Genomic DNA, 19903 nt, shown 5'->3' with positions numbered 1-19903 from the left:
CTCATCAAGGCTGCATTTATTTGATCAAAAATACAGAAAAAACAGTAATATTGTTTTGAAATAATGGTTTTCTATTTAAATATACTTTAAAATATTATTTCTGTGATTTTTTTTCTTTTCATTTTAATCTGTTTGTTTAAGTTACATTTTAAAATTATTTAAAATTTTCTCTTTATCATTGCTAAACAAAGAAAAAAAATTAGCAATTCTATAAATAAGGTAATTTATAGGATAAGGTTGTAAATGTGTCGCAAACCTGAATTTTCAGCATCATTACTCCAGTCTTCAGTGTCACATGATCCTTCAGAAATCATTCTAATATTTATTCTAATCTAATAGATTTATTACATCTAATAGATTTATTATCAGTTATGTTGGAACCAGGTGTGCTGTTAAAAATATATTTTTTTGGAACCTGTGATACTTTTTTCAGGATTCTTTGATGAATAAAAAGTTAAAAGTTAAAAAGAACAGCATTTATTCAAAATAAAAACAATCTTTATCACTTTTTATCATTTTAACACACCCTTGCTAAAATAAAAGTATTAATTTCTTTCAAAAAAATAACGAAAAAAAGTAGGAGTGGCAACAGGACGGGATAGTTGTAAGGCATGACGAAGAGGTTGACACAGGTGAGCGTAGTGCTGGCCTTCAGGTAGCCGAACGGGTGGGCTCCATCGCTGTGTTTGCCGCTGCAGTTCACAAACACCTGGGCGACAGGGGAGAGGAGTTAGCATTGTCTGGTGTCTCCTGAGAGCTCGGCTCTCACATCAAACTGTTTCTCAGAGACAAAACCCATTCATTAACGGCTCATTAGGTGACAGGGTTCCTCAGAGACTAGTGTGCTATAAATGCCTCTAAATATGCTTATAAATGGATGAGCTCTTTGTCATTTATCTACCATTTACCTTCTTTTCGTTATATGATCCCTAGTGAGGCAAGTAATCATGTAACATTGTAACCATGGCTAAAGAACAAACACAAATGTTTAATTATATTGGTATTTTTAGATGAGCTTAAATGTATGATGCGAGTAGGAAAAACAAATCAAAAGAATGTTGCAAAAAACATTTCCAGGAATTGACTAAGGTATTTATAGCATGTGTATATTTATATATATATATCCAATGGAATAAGCATGGAAAAAAATCCTTTAATCTTACTGCAGTATTGTCAACCCTCTTTAACTTGTTTTTAGATTTTCTGAAGAAAATCTCAGTGGTGCTTGCTTGTAATACTAGCCATGATCCAAGGATGTTGCTATGCAGTTGCTAAGGTGTTCTGAGTGTTTTTAGTGCGGTTGCTATGGGATTAATAGGTGGTTGCTAATTGGTGCAAGCCAAAAGAGTCCACCCCTAAATTACTGCACATTCTGGTTCCAAAATAAGACTCAGTTCCCTCGTTTAATGCAGATCTATGGGATTTATTTCACTCATTTTATGCTAAATCTAATGTTTGCACTCTGAACTGCCTTTGAATCAGCACCTTCCTACAAATCTGTTCACAATTGACGTGGCTGAGAGCTTTTCGGTAAGTGCTTTCAAACTCATAACTATGTACATTAGGGCACTTGTTTAAAACCTGGTTTAATTCTACTGTATTGCACATTACGCTACTCTGTATTTTGGACTACTCTCATACTGTAGCACTGATCAAATCATTTGCTCCACTATGATCAAGTTTCCTCTAGTGTAAGTCACTTTAGATAAGCATCTGCTGACTGAAATACTGTAAGAAACCCTGCACAAACTCTGTATTAATGGATGGACATCAGGGAGGAAATTATTGTACAATATGCGCCATTTTATGTCAAAAAATACTACAAAGGTTGGGTGACAAATAAACTGTCATTCAAAAGTTTGGGGTCTGTAAGATTTTTTTAATGTATTATAAAGACATCTCTTCTGCTTAAGAAACATTTATTATTATTATTATTATTATTGTTGTTATCAATGTTAACTCTTGTTCTGCTTAATATTTTTCTGAATAACTGAGATCATTTTTTTCAGGATTCTTTGATGATTAGAAAGTAAAAAAAAAAAAACAGCAATTATTTAAAACAGAAATCTTATATAACATTATAATTGCATTTACTGTCACTTTTGTTCAATTTAATCCATCCTTGCTGAATAGAAGTATTAATTTCTTTACATAAATAATCTTACTGACACCAAACTTTTAAACAGTATTGTACAACACTGTGTTTGAATAAAAAAGCTGCTGCTTGACCAGTTGCTAAATACAGGACTTTTACAACCGTCACTGTAAATGTGTAAGCCATTAAACTGAATTGACATGTATTTAGTGTTGTGCTTTTTTGCATTCCAGTAAATATGGAAAAACTAAACACCCACTGTTTCTTTCTGCTCTTTTAACACCATGATATCGATCACTGTGAAACTCGGCTCTACCCACAGACAGCAGTCTGGGGACTGTGAAAGATGGCATGCTAAATACAGATCAGATTAAATAGTTGTGTGAAAAGGTGTCCCACCTGCCAGCACATGTGAGGAGATTTCCTCTCCAAGATAAACTGGGTGAGCGGGGACGGCTCCAGCTCATATTTGTCGAAAGGCAGCTTGTCAATAACCATCGGCTCACAGTCGATACAGGAAAACCGCACCACAGGATGGGCAGATCGAGGAGGCTAAACAGAGAGAGAGAAAAAAACTAAAAAATCTTCTATAATACAATCTCCACAATAGGTTTTTCAAAAGATATGTCTGTTAGATGGCCAATTCATCCTGTAATCACAGCACCAGTGGGTAATGGCCCATGTGTTACAGGCACATGACAACACAAGCTGTTCATTCAGATAAACTCACAACACTCTGACTGAACACTAAATAAACCAAAGAAGTGTTTTACAACAAATAAAATATCAACTTTATTTTAGGAATATGAAAAAGAGCCTCAGAAAAGCTTAATTTGACATTTTTCGAGGCACCCGTGTTACCACCTGCACCCAAACCTATTGTGCTACTGATTCACACTATTGCAAACAAGACAGCGGAGATGACAGGAAGGAAATGACCTCATGTTAAGCTAGTGCTAAGTGCTAAAGCTCTGGTGAGCTGCAGCAGTCTTATTCTGCTGGCAATGGCTCTCTCACAGTGCCCACAGGCTGAGCTGAGCCGTGGCACTTTGGCACAGCACCAGCTGCGGTCTCTACAGTGCATTGTAGAGAGAGAATAGACAGTGAGGGGGTGGGAAACCTCAGGACAGTTAAGTCTTTCCTCATGTTACCGCTCTTTTCAGCTCCCTTATCTTCATCCGCATTCATTAGCACTGTTTGAGCAAGGTGAAAGCTAACCTTTAGTTTGCAGAGGTCATTACCTTTGACTAATAAATTGCTTCATCTACTCAGCTTGGGTGAGCCAGTGCTAATACACCTATCTAAATTGCTTTTGCAATCCTAGTACTTTTCTGATTTATTGAGGATTCTGTGAAATGTCAGCATGCAGAAAGAAACTAAAGAAACTGCTGAACATCCGCCAGGTCCCAGAGCACCACAAAAAGTCCTTCTGCGCTCGCTCATTAATTATTTTAGCCAATTCCATAGTGTTTTCAGCTAGATTTAACACATTATACTATGTTTAAAACCATTTCCCCCAAATCAGTGCAAAACATGTGAAAAAAAAGTCAGCCTGGTACAGTTCTATTTTAGTATTATGTATATACTATTACAGTTTTTATAGTTTTTTTTAGTATTATAGTTTTTATATGACACTTTACAATAAGGTTCCATTTGTTAACATTAATTAAATATATTAGTTAACATGAAGTTGATGTTAATTTCAACATTTACTAATACATTATTAAAATCCAAAGTTGTATCTGCTAATATTATTTCATGGACCTTAGCTAACATGAACTAACAATGAATAGCTGTATTTTTATTAACTAATGTTAACAAGGATTAATAAATTCTGTAACAATGTATTGCTCATTGTTAGTTAATGTTATTTAATGCATAAACCAATGTTAGCTAATGGAGCTAATATAAAGTGTCACATTTGTATTAATTTTGAACTAGCTTTTATTTTTATATTTTCAGTTTTAATTTAGTTTAATATTTTAGTCATTTTCATGCACTTTTTAGTAATTTTATTAGTTTTTGTTTAAAAAAAATATTTCTAAACTCTTTTAGTTTTAGTTTTATCTCAGTTAGTAATCTTAGTGCTTTTACTTAAACGTTTTTTTCAGTTAGTTGCCTGGACAATATTTCTGTTAGTTTTAGTTTAGTTTTTCATCGAATAGTCATATCTTCTTTTATTTCAGTTTTAGTCTGCTGGACCCACTAATATAGAAACAGAAAATCATTGCTTGACTCTACACTCAAACTCTATTTTGTAGGCTATTATTTACCAAAGTGGGGGAGTTCTGGTCAGGCCAAAAGGATTCTGGGATTGGCCAGTGACCCACAGGAACGCCCGTCTTGGGGTTGGGCCGGACATAACTGTGTTTTTCTGTCAATATGGGGTGCTGTGTGTACATTAATGAGGAAAAAAAATTAACTTAAATGATTTTAGCAAATGGCTGCAATATAACAAAGAGTGAAAAATTTAAGGGGGTCTGAATACTTTCCGTACCCACTGTATGTATATATATATATATATATATATAATGTTCCATAATGATGACAAAATTTTCATTTTTGGGTGAACTATCCATTTAAGAGTGAGAGATCACGAGTCTGAATCCTACTTGACTCAAAACTGCACTTTATTTCGTGACTTCACTTTAACAGGTTGACAAATTAATTGTAGATTTTAGAGTGGCTAAGATGAAAAACAGGGCTGAAGCTCCCCTAAATAGGGTCTAGCAACACTTTTATCTAAAGAACAGTTTTGTGGAATCCAGGCGTCATAAATTGAAATTAAAATGAGGGAAGGTTGACTTGACAAATATTTTAACCTGCATTTTCTCATCAGAAATAAACACAGGTTTAAACAGCAATTGACTGGCATTTAAGATTTGCTATACCTCCAGTGACCTCACACATCTGGGTGATAGCAGACTCATCAGTGGGCACGCTGCCCAGGTGCTCGCTGTCGGGCACGGACACTCCTGGCAGCCGCAGGACTAGGGCGAAGAGTCGCTGGTCCCAGCGGAATGGCTCCTTAGTCAGCTCACTACCCGACAACGGGGAATTCAGTGGCAGGTGTAGCTGAGGGAGGAAGAGAAAACAAGAAGTGAGATAGACACACTGCCTGCAGTACGCAACATTTTACATCATATAAATGGACAAGTGGATCAAAAACAGTTGGTATATAGAGTGTTTGTCCCTCACCTCCTCAGCCACCCCAGAGCTGTGTGTCAGTTTGTTTCCATCGGTGATCGTAATAATGACCGATGGCTCCAGAAAGAAAGGGTTCCGACCCTAGAAGAGAGGAGAGCATTTCTTAAAAAATCCAAAGCTCAATAAATATATTTGTTGTATCACTGATATACCATAAAATGCTAAAATCTCACAATAAACTGTGAAGTCCGATAGTCTGAAAATGCTTGTACTCTGATTTAAAACATCTATCCTTTTCTTAAAACCTTCAGTAGCACCTGGGATCCTTTCTTGAATTTCATTAAAGGCTTGTAAAGTACGCAACATTTTACATCATATAAATGGACAAGTGGATCAAAAACAGTTGGTATATAGAGTGTTTGTCCCTCACCTCCTCAGCCACCCCAGAGCTGTGTGTCAGTTTGTTTCCATCGGTGATCGTAATAATGACCGATGGCTCCAGAAAGAAAGGGTTCCGACCCTAGAAGAGAGGAGAGCATTTCTTAAAAAATCCAAAGCTCAATAAATATATTTGTTGTATCACTGATATACCATAAAATGCTAAAATCTCACAATAAACAGTGAAGTCCAATAGTCTGAAAATGCTTGTACTCTGATTTAAAACATCTATCCTTTTCTTAAAACCTTCAGTAGCACCTGGGATCCTTTCTTGAATTTCATTAAAGGCTTGTAAAAACAATAATATTGTGAAATATTATTATAATTTAAAATAACTTTTCTATTTGAATATATTTTAAAATGTAATTTATTCCTGTGATGGCAAAGCTGAATTTTCAGCCATTACTCCAGTCTTAGAAATCATTCTAATATACTGATTTAGAAACAAGAAACATTTCTTATTATCATCAACACTGAAAACATTGTCCTGCTTAATATTTTTGTGGATACGTGATACATTTTATGATACATTGCTTTTTCAGGATTCTTTGATGAATAAAACTTCAAAAGAAAATAATTTATTTGAAATAGACTTTTTTGTAAAATTATAACATTTACATTTAGTCATTTAGCAGACGCTTTTATCCACATAAGTCTGAAGAAATGAATTTAGGTAAAGGGGTGCAGAGCCAGTGGTGGTTTTGTAGACAAACATCAATGCCTTGAATTTTATGCGAGCAGCTACTGGTAGCCAGTGCAAATTGATGAACAGAGGTGTGACATGCGTTCTATAATATATAAATATATTCTATATTTATAAATGTCTTTACTGTCACTTTTGCTCAGTATAACACATCATTGATGAATAAAAGTATTAATTTCTCTAAAAATATATATATAAAATCTTACTAACTAAATTTTGAACAGTGGTGTAAGAGAAATGATTAACTAAAAATAATTAAATTTCAGTGCTTTAAATGGAAATTTATGCCAGAACTTAATAAATCTAAAATGTTTTATAATCCTAAACCTTTCTTTTTGTTCCCAGGTTTAAAAAAAGAAACAGATTTTCCATGTGGTTTCTAATGTTAACTACATAAGTACTGTACATATATAAGTGCCAACCAAATTCCTACACAATTGAAAAAAAAATGACGTAGTTAACATTTAACTTGCCAGATGTTGTTAATTGTAGTTTATGCAGTAAATGGTGAGTGAACACCAGATGCATTCTCTCTGTCCATACTGCAGGGGTCAGCACTCAGTTACTCACCCTCACACATTACAGACTGAGCATGTGGATTACCACTCTGCCTGAGGGTTATCTCAGACTGCATGTCTCCTATTTTAGGTAATTCAGCATGGACTTAAAGGGGTCATATGATGCAATTTCAATTTTTCCTTTCTCTTTGAAGTGTTACAAGCTCTTGGTGCATAAAGAAGATCTGTAAAGTTGCAAAGACTAAAGTCTCAAATCCAAAGAGATATTCTTTATAAAAGTTAAGAGTCAGCCACACCTACCTAAAACCACAGCACACCTTGCTTTTCAGACTGATGAGCTTTGTAAAAATCGACGCGTTTCAAAAAGGCGGGGCATAGAGGAGAAACAATAATGTACAGTATGTGGAAAATAATGTGTTTTTTGAACCTTAAACTGCATAAACATTTCATTACACCAAATACAAAAAATAATGTTCTTTTTAGCAACATCATATGACCCCTTTAATGTCTGTCGGAAATGTTACGCCCCTTACCATATTGTGATGCCGTGTGTGCGACGAGCGCCTGTGCGCCGGTGATGCGCGACGAGACAAAACTAGTAAAACTCATTATAAACGAGGCATTTGTTGCATCCAGTGGGTACATAATTACTGATTATAATGACTTATACTGTCTTTTTATGCGTTGCGTATCGCGCTGCGTAAACAAAACCATGTCTGCATTTGTGATCGGAGAAATGACAAACAACAAGCGCTACTCTACACTGCTCAAAACTCGCGTTTGAATCGTCAGTGGCAAATTCTTTAAATATAAAAACGTAGGCTTTTTTTTTTTATAAAAACAGGCTGTGAGTCATGAAGCGCCAGACTGTCCTTGCAAGGTTGGAATTGCCCCACTTTATAGAAACAGCATTGTAGGCTATACTCTCCCAGAAAAACAGTCCTCGTCCTCCATAAAATGCGCTGCACACATCTGAATATTTGGGTTGAACTGTTCCGGAACAGTGTTGTAAATACAACTTAACCACTGATTTCTAGTCGTATCCTCTTTTGGAAGGCCAAACAAAGTAGTTTCGCTTTCATAAACACACAGCGTCTTCACAACATGGCAGCGGCGGCAACAGCGAGAATAAAAGTTACGCCTTCTTTCTTTGCGTGAACATTTGGGTGACGTTATGCAAATCTTCTCACATCATGACGTAGACATGTGGGGGCGTGTTAGAACGAGCCGTTTTAGGTAGGCGTGGCTGACTCTTAACTTTTATAAAGAATATCTCTTTGGATTTGAGACTTTAGTCTTTGCAACTTTACAGATGCAGATTACTTTATGCACCAAGAGCTTGTAACACTTCAAAGAGAAAGGAAAAATTGAAATCGCATCATATGACATGTAACAAAACATTCAAGGCTGGGAGGAAGGTAGGATTTGTTAAAATTTAATTGATTGATCTGAATATCGGGCAGATGTGTGTATCTCAATATCTATGGTGGTTGGTACTCTTGTTATGTGAGGAGATATTTCTTATTATTTTGCAATTATACTGAATAAAGATTGTTTTGACTCTGAATGCTGAAGGGAGATATTATTACCTGGCCATAGTTGTCGATGCCAGAGACGAGTCTGTTGAGATTGAGCAGGTCGAAGGCGGCGCGGAGAGTGTGACCCAGTGTAGTCAGTCCAGATGCCTGCAGGTTCTTCAGCTCGCTCATGAAAGTGGCATGATTCTCTTTCCAACCCGCCTACCATATACAGGAAATACACACAGATGATGTAAAAACCAGCTTCATATAACCTCGGTAACACCAAACATTCAGACAGTGACATTTACACAGTGAACCCAAAATGTTCACTAACATTCAAAAGTCTGGTAGGATTTTTTAATGTTTATGAAAGAAGTCTCTTATGCACACAGAGCATTTATTTGATCAAAAATACAGTAAAAACATGTGATGTTAAATCTGAATTTCCAGCAGCCATTACTCCAGACTTCAGTGTCACAGGATCCTTCAGAAATCATTCTAATATTCTAAACATTTCTTATTATCATCACTGTTGCAAACAGTTGTGCTTGCTTAATACTTCTGTGGATACATTTTTTTCAGGATTTTTTTTCAGCATTTATATGAAATAGATTCTTTGTAACATTCTAAATGTCTATATTGCCACTTTTAATCAATTTAATACATTCTTGCAAAATAAAAGTATTTTTTTACTAAAAACAAACCTTACCGACCCCAAACCTTTGAACAGTTGTGTATTTAGACACTTAAGTCACACAAGCACACTCTCCAATCCAAGCATTTCACTAAAAGAAGCTTGCGAGGTTTTAAACGATGAGAATAGAAGAATATGAAAACAGTTCTAGAGTTCAAAATCAAGACCAAATACTTCTGGATTCTTTCTCGTTATCAAATGTAAATAAAACATCTGCATAGTAATTTCACACATATGTGAAAAGCTCTAGCACTATTTATTTACAAATGCCACGTAGATTGATTTTTACCTAATACAATAATATTTAAAAGTGTGTCCAGACACCTTTAAGGCTTCTGTACATATTATTAGAAACATTATGTTATGCAAACTATTATATAACAAACTAGTATATGTCAATCACCTGTAGCTTTTCTCACTCTTTCACCTAGCGAGATCAAGCACTTGACTATTACAGCATTTTATGTAATTCACAGATGATCAGCAGGCTTAAGCACACATTAAGCACAACAACACTACCTAAATGTCAGGTGAGAGAACAGTGGAAATAAAGTCAGATAATAAAGCCCCAAAAACCACAGGACAAGCTTTGCAAAGCATCTGAATGAGCATGTATGTTTGCTTGCACATTTGTATGTTTGCGTGTAGGCAGCCTGGAAGGAAGCGGCACAGATCTGCTATGTAAGGCTTGATTTGTTTTACTATCTTTAAAAGACATTATGTGTTGGTTAGTGTGTGTCTGTCCCTGACCCACATTACCCATCCCAGCAGAAGAATAGTCATTACTTTACTGCTCACTCAAAACAAACACAAAAAACACAACAATATAATGAGTTCAGATGCTGAGAAAAGAACTGAGGTTAATAGTTCACTAAATCTGCTTTTACAAAATGATTCCTGCTCCACATGAAATTTACTCAGCGTGAATAAATCAGCACATGACATAAACATGCATACATGGTAAATCCCCACAAGGCAGAGAAGACTTAACAGGTCAGATCCCGAGGTGGTTGAGCTTCACATGTGTGTGTGTAGATTTATGTGCATTGGGAAGCATTACAGAACAAAGCAAGCAAGCAAAGATTTGTCAGTAGGGGTTAGCGAGATCAAGCACTTTACTATTACAGCATTTTGTGTAATTCACAACAGGTTTAAGCACATGTTAAGCACAACAACACTACCTAAATGTCAGGTGAGAGAACAGTGGAAATAAAGTCAGATAATAAAGCCCCAAAAACCACAGGACAAGCTTTGCAAAGCATCTGAATGAGCATGTATGTTTGCTTGCACATTTGTATGTTTGCGTGTAGGCAGCCTGGAAGGAAGCGGCACAGATCTGCTATGTAAGGCTTGATTTGTTTTACTATCTTTAAAAGACATTATGTGTTGGTTAGTGTGTGTCTGTCCCTGACCCACATTACCCATCCCAGCAGAAGAATAGTCATTACTTTACTGCTCACTCAAAACAAACACAAAAAACACAACAATATAATGAGTTCAGATGCTGAGAAAAGAACTGAGGTTAATAGTTCACTAAATCTGCTTTTACAAAATGATTCCTGCTCCACATGAAATTTACTCAGCGTGAATAAATCAACACATGACATAAACATGCATACATGGTAAATCCCCACAAGGCAGAGAAGACTTAACAGGTCAGATCTCGAGGTGGTTGAGCTTCACATGTGTGTGTGTAGATTTATGTGCATTGGGAAACATTACAGAACAAAGCAAAGATTTGTCAGTAGGGGCCTCCACATGAAATTTACTCAGCGTGAATAAATCAACACATGACATAAACATGCATACATGGTAAATCCCCACAAGGCAGAGAAGACTTAACAGGTCAGATCTCGAGGTGGTTGAGCTTCACATGTGTGTGTGTAGATTTATGTGCATTGGGAAGCATTACAGAACAAAGCAAGCAAAGATTTGTCAGTAGGGGCCAGACAGTGTACGTCTCTATCCAAAAAAAGAAACCATTCAAGCAGAAGCTCTTCTAACCGGCACTCAATAATTCAAGCAACAGAGTAATTCTATTTTTTTCCCCATCCGTCTTTCTTTCCCTCTGCATTAACAATTTATTGGCTCTGAAGAAGTGTGACTGCAATCAGACTCTCCTTTAATCACACGCTTGTCCGGCGAGGCAGAAGAAGATGGGAGAGAATAAGGAATGTGAACACTGAATAAGCCAGGAAAAAGGATAATACCCTAACTGTAGCTGTAACAGAGGAAATGTAAACTCAAACCTTTCTTTAAAAGATGAAAACCCAACGGCGATCCAACAGAGAAAAGAACAAACATTGTAATCCACAAACGGGTTAATGTCACGAAAGCATATCCAGACCATATTTCACTCCAAAGTTAAAAGAAAAAAAAGGAATTATATTTTACATAAAGAAAATTAAGCATAGTCTTTTTACTTTATGATATTATTTTTCGATTTTCTGATTGCTGTAATGTACTAGATATTTCACTTCTGAGATTTTTATAATTGGATGTTTACTTATTTTTATTGTGATTCTAATTTTCATTACTGTAATACAGTATTTTTTATTTGAATAGCACAAATTGAAGGCAGTACAGCAAATATTACAATGATGTATAAATACTTTACAATTTAAATAATATATTATTACATATCAAGATCATATTTCACCTCAAAACCAAAAGGGAAAAATATTATAAATTATATTATATTGTAAAGAAAATGATGCCTAGTCTTTTTATATTGTGACCTTATTTTTATGTCAATTAAGCACATTCAAGCACATTTTAAGCACAATTAAGCACACCCAAGTTTTCTCATTATTGCAATGTATCAGATGTTTTCCTTATAAGATTTTCATTTGTTCTCAGTGGTCGATTCTCATTAGATTTTCCTTACTGTAATACTGTATCTACATATGCATAAATAAAGGCAGTTCAGCAAATACTGCCATGATGCATAAATACTTTACAATGTAGATACTACTTTTTTTATTTTTTATGCATTACAGTAATAAAATGTTAGGAGGAAATGTGCTTAATTGTCATGAAAATAATGTGTGAAATATGAACCGGGTATCATCTTGACAGGTTCCATGAGATTCGCCCATATATTCCCCCCAGAGCAGAATGAAGACAACCATGAAGTAAGATAAACTTAAAGCTGTTATTTAGTTACAGAGAGCATATAATACGTTTTCTTTTTTTCTGCTTTCAGAATTAGCGTATACCATAAAACCTGGCTCTGTATTTCCTCGCCAAATGCAGGACAGGTGGCAAGATAAATGAGCAGTTTTGCATAAACTGACAGATAAGGACTTGTTCCCTGTTAAGCTCCTCTTCTGAGGAAAGCGGCAGTCATATAAACACAGCTCTTGTGATTGCAGGAGGAATCATCACTGCAGAAAGAGCACGTGACGACCCGCGGTGGATTCACACAGGTTAAGCGACTGCCCTTATGGCCTGAGTATTATTCCAGGATCAGGTTGCCTTGTCCCAGGTTTTAATCTCTACTACCGCCTAAAGGTTGAGCTGATCATAGATAACCATTGAGCTCGGTTACACACATCCACCCAGTTTTGCAGGAGGGACACGTCTGCGGTCTGCAGGGTGATGCTTGTCATGTGTGATGATAAAGGCCAGGCAGGAACTAAAGTTGTCACTCTAATGGAATGAGAGCTGGTTAACCAGCCAAGGCACTGATCAGAGGGACCATCATGCTCATGACAAATAGATCTCCATTCTGAGTCCGAAGTGATTGAACTCAGTTTTCTTGGTGATCTCCATCATTTATCAGCTACTTGTATTGAGCCAGTGCAAGGAAATGCAGACAGTATATGTTCAGTTATATGTTGCGAATGAGGTTTAAGGAGGAGAGGGCACACACTGTGGATTTCTGAAGAATTATTTGGCCTGCCTATCTGTCATGAAGAAAGGACCTCAACCACTCCTATTTCAGAGCAAGATAAAGCATGAGGCAGTCTACAGGATAAACATGGCAGAATTATAAGGCCACCGGATCCACAGACTAAATATTCCTGGGCTGCACCAAAATAATTTATGCATGTAAATGTACAGTGTTTCTAAAAGCTATTTGGACACTTTAGTAACACTTAAACTATATACATTTCACTGCATTACCTAATAGAATATCAAGTGAGTTCTACAAACAAACGGTGCTTCTCCAAACTGACTTGAATTTTCGTACTCATTTTTGCATTTACTTTCTGGTACTTACTGGTTGCAGTGTCATTTTAGTGGATGTATGAAGTCAGTTCTCCCTCAAATTCACACAGGTGTCCTTTTCAGAGGAACCACAGGTGTAGTTCATCACATTAACTATGAACTTGATCCACTAACATCTGACAACCACCAAGTGTCTAAATACTCTTTGTCTTAAAGGGATAGTTCAACTGAAAATAAAAAATTCTGTCATCAGAATTTTACTCACCCCGATGTCGTTCCAAACCCATAAGACTTTTGTTCATCTTCAAAATGTAAAAATATTTTTAATATTCTCTCATCATTTTGCTCATCCACTGAAAGTCCGCAGTACCAGAACTTTAATGCATCAAAAAGTACAAAAAAGGCATCATAAATGTAGTCCATATGCATTGAGCGATTTAATTCAAGATTTAATTTAGGCTTTTAATCACACTGATTGACAGACATACATAGAGCCCATCAAATATGGAAACGTATGCTTGCTTGACGCTCGAGACACACTAGTGGGGATTGAATGTTTTGGTTGTGTGCACTTTCAAATGGATGGACAAAACTGATGAGAATTTTTTTTTAAATATCTTCATTTGTGTTCCAAAGATGAACGGAAGCTTGGAATCTAAGCTTGTGCTATATTTCTTTAAAATAAAATAAATGCAGCTTGAGTTGATATTTTGTTATATAACACAATGACATTCATAAAGTGTCCAAATGTTAGATAGGGTAATGTAAAAATGAACAATGAATAATGTAATATGGAGGTGTTTGCATTGTTTGTCCCAAACAAAAATAACATGTTTTCCAGGGCCTCATGGCATAAACCACAAATGCAGTTGCATGCATTTTTCTTTTCTCCTTCATTAACCAACAACAGACTTTACACCAAAACAAATTAATTTCCATCTCTAACCTTTTGTTCAATGATAAGCAATCTCAGCAGTAATCGATTAAGAAAATTGCAAATGGGCCTCATGGCATAAACCACAAATGCAGTTGCATGCATTTTTCTTTTCTCCTTCATTAACCAACAACAGACTTTACACCAAAACAAATTAATTTCCATCTCTAACCTTTTGCTTCAATGATAAGCAATCTCAGCAGTAATCGATTAAGAAAATTGCAAACGGCAAAAACTGTGTCAACTTCAGAAAATATGCAAGACTAAGAATAATGTTCTGCTTGGCCAGGGCTCAGACAACAAGAGAGGCACACAAACAGGAAAAAGAGAGCTTTGTGAGGACTGGAGGCTCACTGGAACTCTTCACTGCTTAGCTGCTGAAAATCTCATGAATAATTGACGGGAAATAAAAAAGGCACTCTGTCAGATACAGGGGCCAGATTCTTGCTAGGCTGGTATTTGCCCAGTGTTTTCTAGTCAAGAACTGGGTTAGCCTGCTCGCTAATTCTGAAGAGGCACTGCTTGGCTATTATAGTATTTTTTTTTAACAGGAGGAACAAGCTGGCCACGAATAGCTCAGAGAGGGCTAAAAGCTTATGTAAGAGGGCAGTTATAACATCTTTCTCAAACTAAGACATAGTAAGATAACAATGCCAAGTATTTGCCACATGCACATTCACAATCTCATCAAGTAAATGGCTAAAACATCATTAGTGTATAGTACCCGCTATAAGCAGGAAATTTTGTACTTTGGTTATAGAGTTAAGTGTCACTTGGAAGTCAGCCTCAGATTATCTTGGATAAACTGGAACAGGGTGGGAAAACTGCATGACAAGAAAGAAAGTAAGAAACCCCTCCAAGAGAGTAACTGGCTACCTGCCAGATAGTCCATACTAATGAAGTGCTAAAGCACAGAGCTACTCTTATTGTCAATGTCAAACCACAAACAAAGAAGACAGGAACCCAGGCAGCACTATATGTCACATGCACATGTCAGTAAGTGCAGCCCTTGATTCAACTCCAGGCTGGGAAAAAGATGGATGATACTTTGAAATTAGGCTGTGCAAAGTGACCACATAGCCACAATTCCCATATCCAATATAATGGCACGTCAAGAGAACTGGCACAGCAGTTTATAAACAGAAGAGGATGCTGAACGTGGGGAGAGAAAGGTCTGAAAACTGATGAAGAATTGGGTTTATTTGCTTATTGGATTATTGTTATATGCAATATTGTGTGACAGAGGTGTGGATTTTAAGGATGTTGGTAAACACTACAAACCCTATTGTCATAAAAATCACAGCTCTGTTGAATGTACTCAGAGGTTCATGCCCATTCAAACTTTTGAGCATGATAAATGGATTTTAAACAGCTTTTAAATGTCAAAAAATAAATATTTCTACATTTGGTAATTACATTGCATGATTATTTTAGGTGCAAAATTAATATTGCGCAGAAATCGTCACCTTTTTGTAAATTTTGCTCTTTTGAAGGCAAAATATATAATTTAGCTTATGTGATTTGTGCAAAAAGAAAGAGTTGGGGGGGATCTTACAAAATATTTTTACTAGGAGTTATAGTATTTAATGAGATATGTATAATATATCCATTTAAATGTCAAGTTTTTTTGTGAAAATGCCGATTGGTTGAATTTGTTGAATCAGCTATAAAAGTGTTAATAATGTATGTTCTTGATTCAATTCATAAATCAGAAGTATATAGTTATATTTCGTTATAAGATGATTATATATATCATCTTTCAGTTTATTATAATTATAAACTGAAAGATGAAATAAAGTTTTAATAATTAAAATAGTTTTATTATAACAGTTTATTATATAATAACAATTATTTAATAATAATAATTGTTAATTTTATTTGGGTTTTTTGGGGGTTTTCAAACAATGTTACCACAAGGTAAGTTCTGGTCAGGTCTGTTTTCCATTCATGAAAATGCAGGGCTATCACTGGCAGTCGAGTTCAGTTCAGCCTCAGATTATCGTGGATAAACTGGAACGGGGTGGGAAAACTGCATGACAAGAAAGAAAGTAAGAAACCCCTCCAAGAGAGTAACTGGCTACCTGCCAGATAGTCCATACTAATGAAGTGCTAAAGCACAGAGCTACTCTTATTGTCAATGTCAAACCACAAACAAAGAAGACAGGAACCCAGGCAGCACTATATGTCACATGCACATGTCAGTAAGTGCAGCCCTTGATTCAACTCCAGGCTGGGAAAAAGATGGATGATACTTTGAAATTAGGCTGTGCAAAGTGACCACATAGCCACAATTCCCATATCCAATATAATGGCACGTCAAGAGAACTGGCACAGCAGTTTATAAACAGATGATGATGATGAATGTGGGGAGAGAAATGTCTGAAAACTGATTAAGAATTCTGTTTATTTTCTAATTGGATTATTGCTACATGTAACTGTAACAATATTTTGGCTGATGTGTGGATTTTAAGCAGGCTGGTAAACAATATGAACTAAAAATCACAAAATCACAGCTCTGTCAGTGGCGTCATGCCCATTCAAACTTTTTAGCTTGTGCATCCTCAAATTTTTGAGTCAGATTGATTATAAACTCAACTTCCAAAAGACAAAAATAAATATTTCTACATCTGATAATTACATTCCACGATTATTGTAGGTGCAAAATTAATAGTGCTCCGAAGTCGCAACCATTTGGTGAATTTTGCAGTTTTGAAGCCAAAATATGTAATTTAGTTTATGCGATTTGTGCAAAATGAAGGAGTTGGGCCCAGTTTATTATATAATAACAATTATTTAATAATAATAATTGTTAATTTTATTTGGGTTTTTTGGGGGTTTTCAAACAACGTTACCACAAGGTAAGTTCTGGTCAGGTCTGTTTTCCATACATGAAAATGCAGGGCTATCACTGGCAGTCGAGTTCAGTTGTAATTTTGCTTAAAGAAATGTATATTATATCATGATGTGAACCTGACCCCTATGCATACTACAAAATTACACCACTAGACTATAATGACTCATAACTTACATAGAAGTGCCAGAACTGTCACTGCCTCCTCAGAAAAGAAAATAGGTACAAGACGCCCCTGAATGTAATACATGCAAGTCTAGTCGTGCCCTTGTGTCTTAGAATGATCAAGTAATCTATTAAGCAAGTACTGACTGCCATTACTTGAGTAAAGAGACGTGTTTGAATACAATTCATGCAGATGCCTGACCACACCATCAGCTCATAGAGCCACTATTATCCTTACTGTCTTTACCCCCAAATAGAAAAATATGAATGGCTGTCACATATGAAAACAGCAAAACGCCTCCTAATTTCTGTACCAGATTTATTGTACTCGTACTTGTTTGTATTTGTACAGGAAGCACCTATTTCCTAGCCGTCAGCGTTCCAGATTACATGCTTGCTATCTGTTGAGCAAAATGGTCTCAAATGTGTGGCTATAAGTCACTCTGGTTCATGTAAACTCTGGCTGTAAAAGTGAGCAATTAGTAATTATGCTTGCATAGGTAAATCTTATGTTGAGTAAACTTTAAACACTGAGTGGCCTAATGTGACAGGCACGAGGTGCACTGCATACTTAATCACCTTTCACCTGTTTGGTGTTTGGGTATATGAATGGGAGGGAGGTGAATGTACTAGGAGTGGAGAGGGAAGGAAGTTGATGCTTGTTTTCAAGGGCAACTCACAAGCCTCTTCCTCTCTCAGCGCAAACCTGCAAAGCATCTCCTCATTTGCTTATTGAGGGCTGTTGCACAAATCAAATCGTGTTGATTTGTTCAGGTTACAGTGGCCAATGAGAATGCGAGAGGAGGGCACGGGACAGAGGGCAGGCTGCTTGTCCAATCCGGACCGAGTTGGCCCGTGCACGCGTCACGCGCTACGTCACAGTGGATAATAAATCTCTCCGCCTCCATCTCAGCGCTCGAGAGCTTTCCCAACACAAAAGCAAAATGTCCGCCATGTTCAGAGGCTGCGCTGCTCCGGGTCTGCGGATATTTTAACAAAAATTAGCCGTTTTCGTCACCGGGAGGCCGCCCGACCCGATGCTACGAACCAGAGGGACAGTAGAGTCTCACTGTCAGCAAAAAAATCTCCGCTTTAACCACATATAAGCACAATTTAGTAGTATTTATTTACCTTTACGCCGTATGGTGGATCATCGAATGTAACTAGCATGTACCTGTCGCCTCTACTAGCCGGGTCTCGGGCACGCAGCTGTTAAAGAAAGCGAAACAATAAACATTCATTTAAACTGATCCTGTCATAGGGATCCTTAACTCCAACAAGGTACAACAGTAAGCTGAAAAAGTCGGGGTAAAATTATGCTTTACCTTCATAAAGATCTCAACCGCGCCTTTAGCAATGTCCAGAAACGTCGTACCCAAATAAGTGCGCTGATTCATAGAAGCGGACGTGTCTATCAGAAAAAGTAAAATAGGCATTTTGAAATGTATAGATATACCTCTAGATGTTTGCTAGAATATCTACAATCGGCATATGACCTATCTTGCGGCCCTGGGCATGCATATATGTGTGTATATATTTTGTTATAATCAGACCCCCCCAAAAGAGGGTCGTACTGCCACCCTTTGCAGCCGCCTGATTCTCTATCTGTCTTTTCTGAGCAGTGCTGGGCTCGCGCTGTTAGAGAACTTCTCTTCCGAACAGACCGAAACGCCTTCGCCCCGCCGCTGCTACGCCATTGGCTGAGCCGAGTCGCGAAGCCACGCCCACTCTCCTATAAATACGCAATGAGGTCGTGGAATTCCTCAGTTCTCCGCGGTCGCTTGAGCGGACGTAGGTGGAGAGAGGCTCTCGTGTGTAATCCAAATGCTTTGTTTTTGAGTTTTAACGGCCGCTTTTGTTATTGTATTGTGTGTTACACCGATTTAACAAGTTATCAGAGTTAATTTGTAATCTATAGAGTTCCATTTTCGTCTTGTGTAATGGGCGATCCCCTCCTCGTCTGATCCTGGTCTAGCTGTCTTGGTGGGGGTGGGGAGTAGCTTGGTTGATTTTTATAATAATTGTGCCTCCCTCTGACCATGGAGAAATCCATCCTCGTCCGCTTTCCCCTCCTCTTGTTAATCTCCTTCGAGAGACTAGAGTATAGGCAAGCGCCATGTTAATATAACAAGAGACCGTGACAACAGCGGCACAGACGCGAGAGGAAAAGGAGCGTCGTCAGGCGCTGGCTCCTCCTAATCGCGCTCGTCGCTTTCCGTGAAACCTCGCTGCACATGCCCTTTGATTTTTTGAATGTCAGAAAGGGACGTACCTGCTAGGCAGTCCTATTCACTACAATCCCACACACTGGACGAAAGCTAGCTCATATAGCTAATACTTACAAGGTGTTTTAATATCCGCAGGAAATAGCCAATGAACAAGTGCCGATGATACAGTACCCTTATAATCGTTCAGCCGCATTTTTACATAAGTACTACATCTCAATAGCCTGCTCCAATGTCATTGGAGTCCTATCCGAAATATAAGATCCCCATATTGTAGACTGGAGCATATTCGACTGTCTTTTGAACCGCACGGTTTCTGTGATAGCCGTTACCTGGTTCACAACAAAGCATACATTTTAAAAGTGAAACTGCCAGTGTTGTTCATTCATGAACTGTATGCGTGTCCCATGAGAGGTTTAAAAAAAAAAAAAAAAAAAAGG

General features: G+C 37.1%; 1 pseudogene; it reads right to left on the bottom strand.

The window, feature by feature from the left end:
- The window catches only part of LOC107751971 (integrator complex subunit 6-like), a 27486-nt pseudogene extending 7676 nt beyond the window's left edge, over window positions 1–19810 (bottom strand).
- Between the last annotated feature and the right edge of the window lie 93 nt (window positions 19811–19903).

The sequence above is a fragment of the Sinocyclocheilus rhinocerous genome, unplaced genomic scaffold, assembly GCF_001515625.1.
Source record: "Sinocyclocheilus rhinocerous isolate Xijiao unplaced genomic scaffold, SAMN03320098_v1.1 scaffold662, whole genome shotgun sequence".
Lineage (NCBI taxonomy): Eukaryota > Metazoa > Chordata > Actinopteri > Cypriniformes > Cyprinidae > Sinocyclocheilus > Sinocyclocheilus rhinocerous.
The sequence above is the reverse complement of the archived record's forward strand: the minus strand, read 5'-3'. Positions and strand labels throughout refer to the sequence as shown.